The sequence below is a fragment of the Nuphar pumila genome, chromosome 14 (assembly GCF_984573655.1).
Source record: "Nuphar pumila chromosome 14, dmNupPumi1.hap1.1, whole genome shotgun sequence".
NCBI classification, from domain to species: domain Eukaryota; kingdom Viridiplantae; phylum Streptophyta; class Magnoliopsida; order Nymphaeales; family Nymphaeaceae; genus Nuphar; species Nuphar pumila.
Window position 1 is genome coordinate 62,982,136 of NC_143262.1, and position 15,080 is coordinate 62,997,215.

Below are 15,080 nucleotides of genomic sequence, written 5' to 3' on the forward strand. Positions count from 1 at the left end.
AATGAAATGAATGATGTGATCCAAGTCATGATAACTTTTTACTTAAAGTAAATGGTTCTTATGGATATGTGTAAAAGGAGATAGGACAAGAAGACATTATGACAGTGTACTTGAAAGATGACATGTTGAAAGACATAAAGAATGTGTTATGATGAATGAATTTTTATGAATATTGTGAGTATACGAAAAATTGAAAACAAAGTTTGACTTTGAATAGTAAAACAAACACACAAAAAAAATCGATAATAAGAAACTTTTTTTAAAATAAGATTTTATCAAAAGCAATACTCTTAATAAGTGTGATTAATTTACAAGTCATTTAGTTTGCATATTCCTAGTTCTCTTCTAATACGTGTGAAATCTTCATGTTTTAATGGTTTAGTGAATATGTCTGCTAACTGTTGATTAGTGGGTATGAATTCTAGTTTAATTATGTTGTTTAAGACTTGTTCTCTTAAGAAGTGGTGTCTTATTTGAATGTGCTTAGTTCGTGAGTGTAAAATAGGATTCTTAGATAAGTTTATAGCACTCGTATTATCACAGAAAATAGTTGTATTTTCAAAATTTAAACCAAAATCTTTTAAGGTTTGTTTCATCCAGATAACTTGGGTACAGGCTAGGCTGGCAGCAATGTATTCGGCTTCAGTAGTTGATAAGGATACACAGTTTTGTTTCTTACTGAACCATGATACTAGTGAGTGCCCTAGCATATGACATGTTCCACTTGTGCTTTTTCTGTCAGATTTACTTCCAGCAAAGTCAGCATCGTTGTATGAGATTAGATCAAATGTAGAGGATTTTGAATAGAATAATCCAAAATTAACTGTGTCTTTTAAATATCTCATTATTCTTTTTACAACTTTAAGATGTGATTCTTTTGGATTTGACTGAAATCTAGCACACAAGCAAACACTGAACATAATATCTGGACGGCTAGCAGTTAAATAAAGAAGTGATCCTATCATACCTCGGTATACCTTTGTATCAACAGACTTACCATCTTCATCTTTGTCCAGAACAGTAGTAGTGCTCATAGGAGTAGATTTTGAAGCAGTTGAGTTCATGTTGAACCTCTTTAGAAGTTCACGAGCATACTTAGATTGATTGATGAAAACTCCATCCTTGGTTTGCTTAATATGCAGTCCAAGAAAGTAGGTGAGTTCTCCCATCATACTCATTTCAAATTCTTTCTGCATGGACTTAGAAAATTCTTCACAAAGAGTGTTGTTAGAAGATCCCAAGATGATATCGTCTACATATATTTGAACAATTATGGTATGATTATTCACTATTTTCACAAATAATGTTGAGTCTGCTTTGCCTACAGAAAAACCAGTTTTTAATAAAAAGGTTTTAAGTCTATCATACCAAGCACAAGGTGCTTGTTTTAGACCATATAAAGCACGTTTTAGTTTAAAAACATGATCTGGATATTGTTCATTTTCAAATCCTGGAGGTTGTTTTACATAAACTTCTTCATTTATAAAACCATTTAAAAAGGCACTTTTAACATCCATTTGATATAATTTGAAATCCATATAGCTTGCATATGCTAAAAACATTCTAATAGATTCAAGTCTAGCAACAGGAGCAAATGTTTCATCAAAATCAATACCTTCTTCCTGGTTGTATCCTTGAGCTACTAGTCTAGCTTTGTTCCTTATAACATTACCTGTTTCATCCAGCTTGTTTCTGAAGATCCATCTTGTTCCAATGATCTGATGGTCCTTTGGTCTTGGTACAAGATCCCAAACATCATTTCTTTGGAATTGATTCAATTCTTCAATCATGGCTAGCATCCAGAACTCATCAATGATGGCTTCATCAATCTTCTTTGGTTCAAGTTGAGAAATGAATGCCATATTTGCAATTCGTTCTAACTGAGCTCTAGTCTGAACCCCCTTTGTTAGTTCTCCCAAAATCTGCTTTTGAGGATGATCTTTGATATCGACAAATGTTCTTTGATGATCATCTTCATTAGACTTAACTGTGTTATCTAAAAATAAATTTGTACTTTCAACATCATCATCATTAGTTTGCTTATGAACAGATTGATCAATAGATTCACAAAAACTAACATGCATAGATTCTTCAATAGTATTATAACTCTTATTGAAAACTCTGTATGCTTTACTATGACTTGAATATCCTAAGAATATGCCTTCAATAGATTTAGCATCAAATTTATCCAGGCTATCTTTTGTGTTTAGGATAAAGCATTTACATCCAAAGACTTTGAAATAGTCTATTCTTGGAGTTCTGTCATAGAATAGTTCATATGGAGTTTTATTTAATAAGGGTCTAATGAGAACTCTATTTGTTATGTAGCATGCAGTATTAACAGCTTCTGCCCAAAAAGATTTAGCAAGATTATTGTGTTGGAGCATAGTCCTGGCAGATTCCTGAAGGGTTCTATTCTTTCTTTCTACTACACCATTTTGAGGTGCAGCTCTAGGAAAGGCAAAGTTATGAGAAATACCATGCAAGTTACAAAAATTTACAAATAGTTCATTTTCAAATTCTCCTCCATGGTCACTACGGATTTTAACAATAGAACATGATTTTTCATTTTGTAATTTTTTACATAAAATTTCAAATTGACAAAACGTATCACTTTTGTTTTTCAAAAATATTACCCAAGTAAATCTTGAGTAGTCATCTACAATGACAAAAACGTATTTATTGTGATTATGACTAGCTACTCTAGAAGGACCAAAGAGATCCAGGTGGAGAAGCTCTAGAGGTCTTTTGCTTGAAATGATATTTTTTGATTTAAAAGATGATTTGGACAGTTTTCTTAATTGACATGCATCACAAAAATAATCCTTTTAAAAAGATATTTTGGGTAACCCACGTACTAACTTATCTCTAGCTAATTTAGACATGTATTTAGAATTGACATGACTCATTCTCATGTGCCATAGATGTTGAGTGTCATTATTAGCTATGAGGCAATGTTCTGTGATGTTTTCTAGGTATAGTTCATATATATTATTCTTTCTTATACCTTTTAAAATGATGTTTTCGTTGGTGTCTGCTATGAAGCATGCATCATGATTAAAGCTAACATTATAACATGTGTCACACATTTGACTGATACTTAGTAGGTTATGTTTTAAGCCTTTAACAAGGAGAACGTCTTTGATAAGAGGTCTATCTATGTTACCAATATTACCAATGCCAATTATCAAACCTTTGTTGTTATCTCCAAAGGTGACGGTTCCTCCTTCTTTATGATGAAGAACAACAAAAAGGTCTGGATGTCCTGTCATATGCTTTGAACATCCACTATCTATTATCCATCTGTTCTTCTTGTTTGGAGCCTGCAAATCATTAAGTGAAATTTCTTTTTGGTACCCAATCGGGTCCCTTTTTGTTAGACTTTGGAACCCATATCCATTTGGATCTGGGTTTGTCTACAACCTTAGAGGAGTTAACAAAATTAGCATTATAATACTCCTTATTTGGTTCAGACAAACTTTTTACAAACGTGGTCTTTTGATTCATACAAGAAGGCTTGTTGAAATGAGAGTAGCCAATACCATTCTTGTAGAAAGAGACTTTCTGAGAGGATAAGAGTTTATCCAAGTTCTCTTTACCTTTAGTAAACTTGAAAATCGTTTTCATGAGGTTCTCAGTTTTACTTTTTAGCTCTGAAATTTCTACTTGCAGATTTTTGGTCTTGGAGCTAGTAGAAGAAATTTCAGACATAAGCATAAGGTTTTTCTTTTTCAACTCAGAATTTTCACTGCTGAGTTTTTCATACTTTTGAGAAAGCTTTAGACTTTCAGATTTTAAATCTTTATTTTTGAAACTCAATTTTCTAGATTCTTCAAATAGTTCTTGAAAAGCATCTAGAAGTTCTTCAAAGGAAAAGTTAGAGATTTCACTTACAGAACTTTTGTTTGCCATGAAGCACATATTTGCAGTTTCGACTTCATCATCACTTGACTCTTCACTGCAGGATGGTTCTGAATCATCCCATTGAGCATGCAGAGCCTTTTTCTTGAAGAACCTCTTCTTAGGTTCCTCAGTCTTGGACTTTCTTTTGAGAAGGGGATAGTCACGTCTCAAGTGACCTGGCTTGTTACACTGATAGCACATGGGGTCTTCCTTAGGATCTTTTCTTTCCTTGTGCTTGTTTGGAAGCCGGTTCCTTCTCATGAAGCGCTGGAATTTTTTGGTTAGTAGCGCAATTTCGGATTCTTTATTTGAGTCTTCATTCTCAGATAGAGCTGGGAAAGCCAAAGTTTTCTTTATTGGTTGCTCTTCTTCCCTTCTTTCTTTCATGTGGACTTCATAGGCCATAAGATTGCCTATTAAGTCGTCCAAAGTAAGCTTAGATAAATCTTGAGCTTCTTCAATAGCTGTAGTCTTTTTCTCCCAATCAGTTGTGAGATATCTCAAGATTTTCTTCACCTTTTCAGTCTGGGAATATGTTACACCCAGAGATTTCAGATCGTTGGTAATGTTGGTGAATCTGGTAAACATCTCTGTGATGGGTTCATCTTTGTTCATTTTGAATAACTCATATTTTCTAACAAGAGATGAGATTTTGGCTTCTTTCACTTTGTTGGTTCCTTCATGAATAACTTTCAAAGAATGCCAAATATCATATGCAGATTCACATATAGATATTCTATTGAATTCGTTCTGATCAATGGCACAATATAAGGCATTCATAGCCTTTGCATTTAGGTTTGCCATTTTCTTTTCTTCATCAGACCATAAGCTATAGTCTGCGGATGGAGATGTGTATGGATGCTCAACAATTTTTCATACAGCAAAATCTATGGATTTGAGAAATATAGCCATTTTGCACTTCCAGTATCCATAGTTGGAGCCATTGAAGAAAGGTGGACGAGATGCATGTTGACCTTCAATATCACGAGCATAGGAGGTAGATGCCATTTGTGCTGGAAGACTTGTTACGTCGAAACCAGCAAACCTGCTCTGATACATCCATGAAATTCCACTAGAGGGGGGGTGAATAGTGAAATACGATAAAGATCGATAAAATAAAATAATCAGGCAATAAGGCACAACACATAAAACACAGAATTTATACTGGTTCGGTCAGTATCCAGACCTACATCCAGTCCCCAAGCAAAACCACTTGAGCTTTCCACTATAACATCCGAGTCACCGGATAAATAGTACAACACCCTCTTCCTCAGAGGTCTTCTTCTCTCAACAGAGAAGGGGCACACCCTCTTCCATAGAGGTCTTCTTCTCTCAACAGAGAAGGACAACACCCTCTTTCACAGAGGTCTACTTCTTTCAATAAAGAAGGAATACAGTGAATAACAGAGTTAAAATACTTCATATAGAACCTTCAGAATGATATGAATGCACGAATAAAGGATTCTCAGAATGTTCTGTTTGTCACTCAGAGGATGCTCTTTGTCAAAGAGCTGGACTTGACTTTTTCTCTTTTCTTTCTTTTCTTTTTCTCTTTCTTTTTCAAGGCTCTCTTTTCAAATATCAAATAGGAATTTTTCTCGTTGTAAGCTCACACGTCTATTCCATTCCATTCCATGTTGAATAGTTTATTTGAGTGTGTTTATATAGCTTTTGAAAAAGTAGTCGTTGCTTTTTGAAATCGTAGCCTTTTTGAGATGTGAAATGTCATGTCATTTTCAAAAACATCTTTAGAGAAATTCGAGAATGCCTTTTTCCATAAATAGTGAAGTATGGGGTACACTAGTCGTTGTAATATTTTAGGTAATACATATTTTATGTAAAAAGTCTATTTCTTACAATAGTACATTGAACGTTGGATTGTAGTTTTGTTTTTATTCAAATTAATGATTTGAGGTACATAAGTACTTCTTTACTTTAAATGAGTGTAAGTACTATGAGTGCTTTGAGATATTTATTTGTACATAGTCATGTCAAGTGTTTTCTTTATGTAGTGTATTTCAAAGTCTCCAGAGAGAATGAGGACCAAAAAGAAGGTCGACATTCTTTGGGGAGGATATTTAGAAAGGATTTGTTACAGAAGGCATTTAATGCTTTGTACAAAGAGAATGATGACTTCAAGTAAGTCGACATTCTATGGTTTTGTAAAAAGGTAACTAGAGTCTTTTCATGAAATATATTATATTTGTATTTCTTTGTATAGCCGATTTATGTTTTTGTCTTCTTCTTATATTAAAAACATTTCTTTAAAGAAGGTAACTAGAGTCTTTTCAAAACTATATTATATTTGTTTTTCTCTATGTAGCCGATTTTATGTTTTTGTCTTTTTCGTACATTTCTTTTTCATGTTGTCTTGTATATAGTGTAAGGTACAATTATTACATGACAAAATATCTTTTTCATAAAGGGTTGTAAGAAGGTACAATTATTAGTTTTCAAAAAAGGAGCTTTTTGAAACTATCGTATACTTTTATGATATAGTTTTTATGAATGGTTATGTACTATGCAATATGCATGCTTCTGAAGGTTCTGTTACATATGACTCTAAAGAAGAAAAATACAATCTTCAATCTTGAGGTAGCCGAACTTTTTGGATGCTCTTTAGTAATGCATGACTTATCAAGCTTTTCTTCAAGGAGTATGATTGCACCATAGTTGTACTTGAACAGGAGGACTCCATCCTTTTTGGGTGAGATATCCTTGCATCAAATACTCGTTAGATTTATGGCAAAACATATCCAGTCATAATATAACATTTTTTCAAGAAGGCATATTATCATATTATATAGAATCAAATGAGACAGTGTATCATATTATGTGACATCAAAACAGAGTTTCTCAACAATCCACACCAGAGCTAGGCAAGTCTTCTCTATTTGAGAGTATTTCTTTTCATAATCTATGAAAGTCTTACTCACATAATAAATGGCGTGCTCTATCAAGCTGCCTTCTTTGTATTATGCCAAGAATCTGACACATGCGACTTGATTGACTGAGATATATAGTAAAAGAGGTTTTCCCAATTCTGACGGTTTTAAAATAGGAGAATTGAGAAGATACTTCTTGATACGATTGAATGAGTGTTGACATTTTGGTCCCCATTCGAACTTCACTCCTTTTCTAAGTAAGTGATTGAAAGGTTCGCATCTGATTGCCAAGTTGGAAATAAATCGCCGAATTGATTGCATGCGTCCCTGAAGACTACGCAATTCTTTGAGATTTGTTGGGGTGGCATATCAATGATAGCCTTCGCTTTGGCTGGGTCAACTTCAATTCTCTTTTTTCTGACCAGAAAACCCAACAATTTGCTTGATTCGACTCCAAAAACACATTTTTGAGGGTTAAGTCTTAGCTTATAAAGAATGAGTCACTTGAAAACTTGATCAAGGGCTTCAAGGTGATTTTCTTCCTCTCTGGATTTCATGAGAATATCATCGACATACGCATCCATGATTTTGCGCATTTGATCATGAAACATAACGGTCATTGCTCGTTGATACGTTGTTCCTGCATTCTTGAGCCCAAAAGGCATAACTGTATAGCAGAAAGTGCCCCAAGGCGTAGTGAAGGAAGTTTTTGATTGGTCGCAGGCGGCCAACTTAATCTGATTGTAGCCGAAATATCCATCCATAAAGGAGAAAATGGCATATCCTGCCATGCTGTCGACTAGAAGATCGATGCTTGGAAGTGGATAATCATCTTTCGAAGTTGCCTTATTGAGGTCCCTAAAGTCTATGCAAATTCTCACTTTGCCACTTTTCTTTGGAACGACGACAATATTGGCTAACCAATCTGGGTAGTCAATAGTTCGGATAAATCCTGCTTTGAGTAAATCTTCGAGTCCTTCTTTGACTTGTTCTATTCTGGGATCCATTTTCCTCAACTTCTGCTTAACTAGCTTAGCATCTGGCTTCAAAACGAGGCGGTGTTCGACTAATTTTGGGTGTAAACCTGGCATATCTTCATATGTCCATGCGAACACTTCTTCATGTTGCTTGAGAAAATTTGTAAGCCTTTCTTTCTCTTCCGGGCTCAGACTGGTACCGATCTTGAGAATCTTGGGATTGACCTCTGAACCGATATTGACATCTTCAGTCGGATCTTGTACTAGAGCAGATGGTTCATCCTGCTTCTGAACTGAGTCGAAGTGTGGTAATTTCTGAAGAGATTGATCAAATTATGCATACTCATCTGACTGTATTGTAACCTTGCCATCTTCTGTGCTCGCTTTGACTCGGTGAATCGCTGTCAATTTCTGGAAAGCCTTTGTATTGAGAACAAACTTCTTGATTGTTTGGGAAGACATTCTGAAATTTTGGATAAGAAATTTGATTCAGGAAAAATTGTCCATCATAAGACAAACAATCATTTAAAGAGAACCATGCATAAAATGACATTAGAATTATAAAATGAGGAGATAGAGAAGAGAAATAGATGGCATCCAGATAAAGAAACTTGGAGTTTTATTGATTTTGAATTGATCAAAGACATTGATAGAATGAGACATTTATTTGGAAAAGAATAAAAAGAAAATAACAAATGGTTCTCAATGTGCCCCTTTAACAAAAACAGACTTCTTTTGTGAGCTTTCGTCGGAAAATCCGAATCCTGCTCTGTGGGGACCATGCTTTTGGATCATTGGCTTGACACGACCATCTTCATTTTTGCCCAGTCCTTTGAAGGGTTGATAATCATGCTTCAGAAGTAAATCAAATCCCTTTCTTGCTTTCATGAATTGTGGGAACAACGGATGATCTTTGATAGTGTTGTAGTTGATCCGGCCTCCAATCTTGAAGAATTCAGGACCTCTCCATCGGGTCATGGCTACAGTGTGCAAGGATAATTCTGAGGTTGTCTGGAGTATTTCTCGATTTTCTCCGAGACTGATTTCTTCACTTTCCTTGATGCTAGGGATGTCTGTTGTGAATGATGGTCGAGGGATCATGGGCTGCGGGAGCCTTTCTTCTGGGTTCTCTCCTAATATTGTTGTAATCATTCCACCTTTTGACCATTTTACACATTGATGAAGGGTGGAAGGCACTGCATTAGCATTATGAATCCACGTTCTTCCGAGCAACAGGTTATAGGTGGATGGTACATTGACCACATGAAAAAGCACTGAGTGCACCGAATAATTGATGAACACCTACAGAAATATCTTGCCTTTAGTTGTTTGACCATGATTGTCAAACCCATAGATAGTGATAGGATCTAGAATGTATTCTTCTTCCTTAATCCCTAGTGCATTTGCGATCATTTCGGGACATATATTGAGGTTGCTGCCTCCATCAACTAGCACATGGGGTACTGTCATTCCTCTTACTCGAACGACAATGTACAAGGCATTGTTATGAAAGGAGTGAGGCTTTGGAAGGTCTTCATTCGAGAAGGTGATCAGTGCATTAGTCATGGCTGAATTCACAATTTGTGCCATGTCTTCAGATGTGGTACTGGGTTTGACTTTAATCTTTCTGAGCAAATCATCTAGTACTTGTTGTGCTTGCGGGAATTCTTGGTCAAGTCCAAAATTGAAATATTAGACAAAGCAGTCAGAGGCTTTTGAGTTTCCTTTTCTAGCCTGGGCTTGATGAACTAATTAAGGAATTCCGGGATTCCTTTTAATTTGGAGGACAATTTTGTGGGTTCTTCAGACACTTTCACTTTGTCAAATGCTGCAATTATGTCCATCTTCCTAGAGGTTGGTGCTACTTGTCGTAGCACCGACACCTGATGCTGAACTTGGAGATCTTGAACGGAACATAGTTTGATGTGCTCATGAGGTAGGAATGGTTGTTCAAATATCATTGTCGTGGTGTGCGGCGGAAATGGCTGGTTGAGAATATCCATTTTTTCTTCTGCATCTCCTTCCACTAAAAGATTCTTGTCAATAAGATCTTGCACGATGTTCTTGAGAACAAAGCAGTTCTCAATGTTGTGTCCCACTGTCATGTGGAACTTGCAGAATTAATCTTTCCATTTCCCCATAGGCATAGGGGGATCAACCAGCCTTGGCAACTTTACCATCTCCTTTGACAACATGTACTCGAGCACATCTTTGAGCGATTGATCGATAGGAGTGAATTTTCTATCGTAGCTCTATCCTTCATGTTTGGTCTTCTTGCGTAGTTTCGGCCGTTGATCCTGCTGAGGAGGCTTGCTGTATTGAGGAGCAAGCTTTATATTTTGATCTCCTTTGTTGTTAGAATTGCCCGCGCCGTAGCCGGAATCTTTCTTCTGCCCTTTGTAATGATTTCGACTATTGTTGTTGTTGTTGGCAGAATAGGTGAAGTGTGTTTTCTTCTTTTGTTCACCTTGGGGGTTATTCTTGGAAAATGTGAAGCCTTCATAGACTCCATTCTCCATTCTCATCTCGAGTCATTCTGCTAGCTCAGTTAGCTCAATGAAGGTCCTGGATGGTGCGGTGGAGATCAATCCTCTTAGAGGTTGAGAAAAGTTGTTGAGGATCAGTGATAAAGCATGCCTTTCTAATATAGGATCTATCATTTTGTTGCAGTCTGACCTCCATCTATGAATAAAATCCTGTGCTTTTTCATTTTCATTCTGTCTTAGATTGCAGAGATGGCTTAATGTTGGGAGTGCCTCTGTATTGAACAGGAAGTGCTCGATAAACAAATTCATCACTTTATCGAACTCTTTGAGCTCGATGGGATTGATATGCTCAGCATACCATTTAGCTGCGACTCCTTCTAAGCTGCGGGGAAAACATAAGAATAGTGCTCTGTTATGTCTCTTGAACCTCGAGCACTCAGCAAAGAATATGGTGAGATGTGCTTTTGGGTCGCCAGAACCATCGAACTTGATGAATTTTTGGGAAAGGTTTTTGAGATCATCATCACCTTCTAAGCCATCATAAAAGTCCTCGCTAGTGAAAACTTTCTTGCCCTTGTCGCGGGCTTGCAGATCTTTAACGACTCTAGCCATTTCCCTAAATTATGCTTGCAGAGGGTCTTCTGCGACCTGGCTCTTTGGTTTGCGGCTCTTCCTGCCATATTTCTGGAATGTCGAAGGCACCTCATACTCTTCATCGGTGTCTTCCGTTGATTTTGTCACGTTTGAGATATCTTCTGGCTGAACTTGCTTCTTGGAAGTCTTGATTGATCTATTATTTTTGCGACCATGGAACTGCTGCCTAAACGGGTTCTTTTCTAAACTGGTTCCGGGTTGTTCACTCATCATCTTGTTCATCATCTTTCAGAACATGGCATACATCTGTGGATCTATGCCATCGTCCTCTTGCTATTGTTCTTGACTTCTGACGGATCGTGGGGAGCCCATTTCTCCTTCTGAGGCTGAGGAGTACTGTGGTGATGTGGTTCTTCTTCCTGATCTTGTCTGAACCATCAAATGTCATGGATGCTCTCTGCAGGGCAAAGACCTGATTAGATTCTAAAGGAATTGGTTTTCAAAAGAAATATTTGTTGGAAATATGGTAGACAATTTGAAAAAATTATCCCATTACTAGGGATTGAGTCGTTGTAGGAATCACGACAATTGTGTTGTCATTCTTTGAAAGAGAAATAAACAACGAAAGATATGCCTTGTTACCTAGGCGAGGTCGTCAAACCACAATAGAAAAAGAGAATTTTATTGAAATGAGAAAAATATGATTTTATTGATCTTGACAGAGAGGTGGAGGACAAACAATTTGCCACCATTCATGATAGTCGGAAGATACTTTAGGACCAGGAAAGAATTTGAGAGAGACAAAGGAATCCCAGCTGTAGCGGGCAGAATGATATGCTCCAGACCATTATGCGGAAGTGAGATCAAATTCTACCATAGCCCCTGATAGTAGTCTAGCTTCAATGTACTGCTGTCTTTGGGAAAACAGCCGAACACATCGCTCTGGCTTATAGTAAGTGTAGAAGAATGGTCCCAACAACTTGAACCGCTTGCCATAAGCATATGTATATCTGGGAGGAGATAATTGTCGATCAAAATAGTCCCAGACTATGTCATCTTCTTGAATGTTGTCAATCATGGATCGGTATTGCGCCACTGGAAGAAGTTCTTGGTCATTGTATCTGAAAGAGCTTGCTCGGGCTGGAATATGCTGGAAGAACCAGAATTAAAGCGCGTAAATGCATCCTTCGACGAGAATGGATTCTCCGAGTGAGAAACGGGTTAAACTCCGATGTAGGAAAGCAAGTGCTGCCATAGCTATGGAAAGACAGTTGGTCTGTCGACTTCCCCATCTTCTCATGAGCTGAATTATTCTGATATCCATGTAGTTTTGTCCGTCTGGGAAGAGGGCTAATCCTACAGTGCATAGAACCATTGCATTATGAATCCTTTCTCTAGCTGTCCTTGATAGTGAGCTCACTTCAATGAAGGTCCCGTATTGATGATATAACTCAAGCAGATTGACGTATTCATTTCAGTCCAACTGGATCAGGGGCCAAGATCGGCAGTCTGTCATACGAGCTAATGAGTCTCGGGGGTCTAAACCCTTGACATTAATCAGGAATTGATGCTCTAATGGATCTTCTGGTTGACCGGTTGGTTCTGGTAATCCCATAATTTCTGAAAATTCATCCATTAAAACAGTCATCTCTCCCCATGGGAACCAGAAGGTACACGTTCATGGATTTTATCGCTCCGCCATTGCATGGATCAGGTTGCCATTCACTGTCTACTTTCTGACTGCTGACGCCACTTCTAATCCACACTCATTTAAATGGTTCGGGAACATTCAAGAAAAGCTTTTGAGCCATGAATAATACCATCGAGGAATGAAAGTTTCGGTGCTAAGGGCTCGATGTTCAGAACAACCTTGTCGCACCTCGTAGGAGATGTGACCTTCAGGAAAGATAGGATCGACTTAACTAGATGCCATCAGACTGAAAACAAAGAAAGACTCGGAATGAGACTCAGGAAAATATAGGAAATTTTGAAAATTGCAGGCAGGATATAAAATGCAGCTAGAAATTCGAGATCCAGTAAAAAAAAGAATGACAAATCACCTGGAGCTTTGAAAGAAATTGGATATTTGGGAAAATCATCCAGAGTTTGAGAAAATGAAGGAAAAGGTGAGAAATATGGATATTTAGAAAAATATTTTGGAAAAATGTGAGAGGAATAGAAGTAACATACAAATAATCACATCATGCACAAACATTTATGCACATACAACACTCCCTAAAAGGCTGACTCTCGATGCATCATTTTGAAAACAGTTGTAGGACCCCAATCCTAACTCTAGGTTCAGATCATCTTTGTCCAATCCAGTTATGCCGATATAACCGAACCAAAATCCGAGGTACGTGGCATATAATTTCAACTCCGGATCTAAGGTAAGGTTTTCCAACATCCTTGAGCGCCTACCGATATACTTCGGACTGTGGCTCGCGGTACGTAGTAGAGGGTGTTAACCCAAATAAGTGACCCAGTTGTGAGGCTCTGTCCCAAACTAGGGTTCTGGAAGAGAGCCCAACAATGTGAAGACCGGGTAAAAGTAGGCAAATGAGGTTTGAAAAAATGATCACATGCAAAAAATAGAGGACTTTAAATCCTAGAGAGATAGATTTTTGAAAACTTTGAAGAAGCATACATTGTTTGAATTTAGATCATAAATTGAAGAGAGTTGTGTTTAGACCTAAGTCTATGTGAGCATGAAAGTATCTCCTCAATATAGTCCTACCAAACCATGCCTAAGCTATATGCAATCAATGTCAGCTAGGTCAGAATCTAGGCTCCTAGGTCTGCATGATATCAGAAAGCAAAGAGCTAACATTTTGAGAACACAATTTCGATAATTGAACTAAGTCAAGCACACTTTTAACCAGACAAGGACAGGTCCCATCATGGTCGCCAAACCTGTTTTCGTCACAAAATTTTTCGTCTTCCCTTCTCTGCGGGAGAGAGAGGAATGCTTTCGCGAGTCAAACTTGACCAGAGTTTTGAAAATTTGTTTTGAAATACTCGTCTCTTTTTTTTAAAATAGCGGGAAAATCCATGGGATGGGGGCTCGACCTGTCGGTACGAGGTTCAACCGTTCCTACCGCCTTTAACAGAGGTAATCGAACCAAGGACCAAAAATGTCCTTGACTTAGCTAAATTATCAAAATTGTATTTTATCCTAAATGCACAGAGAATTTAGGCATGTGCTATGAAATTTTGTAAAATGCAAAGTTGGAAAACATGATGCATGCTCAGAAAATGTTTTGGAGTTGAAAGATATTTCTCAGGAAAAAGATGGAAATCAGTCTCTCAGGAAACTCTGATAAAAAGGATTTGAAATCTCAAGAAAGTTCATAAAGATGTGGGAAAATCATGAATAGTTTGAAAATCCTGGGAAAATGAAAGTAATTCTTAGTAAAAGGGTGAACATTTGAAGGGAAAATTCCAACTTTAAAAACTTTATTTGGAAAATGATTGAAGCTCATTGGAAAACACTTTGGGGAAGGAAAATCAAAACTCGGGAAACTGAAATCCTGATAATATTGACCTTGAGATATTTAAAAATCGATTTTGATTCTTGAGAAAGATGAGAAGTTCCTTTTGAGAATGAATTTCAAGAAAAGGACATTTTCCAGGGAAAATCATAGGAAACTTGATTTGAAAATCCAACTTTGAAAATTTTTAGAGTTTCTTGAGGAATCGACTTTCAGGGAATGAATTTTTCTTGAGAAAATCATGAGAAAAGTAGATGATACCATGATGCAGATGATTTGAATGGATGAATGCACTTTGAAAATAACATCTGGAAAGATTTTCTGAGAAATTTGTTGGAAAAATGTGTATTAAGTCAATGTACATCATTCACATATTCTGACTGTGGTCATGAACATGTTTAGAGTTTAATTGATTTAATTCACAATATTTTGAAAAAAATGGAAATATGACGTGCATTTTTTAAGATAGCCTAAGAGTGTAGTGTTATCATCGCAAAAGTTTACTTTTGCAAAGCAAACTGACCTTTGAAAAAAAAATTGAAAATAACTCGCATCCATTTTAAAATGCGGGATAATTCTGAAGAATGGGACTCGCCTGTCGGTACGAGGTTCAACCGTTCCTGGCGCCTTTACCAGGGGTAATTGAACCAAGGATCAATTGTATGCTTAACCTTGCTCGACTTGTCTAAATCATGTTCTATTTCCTAAATGCACAACGAATCAGGCATGTGCTATGAATTTCTG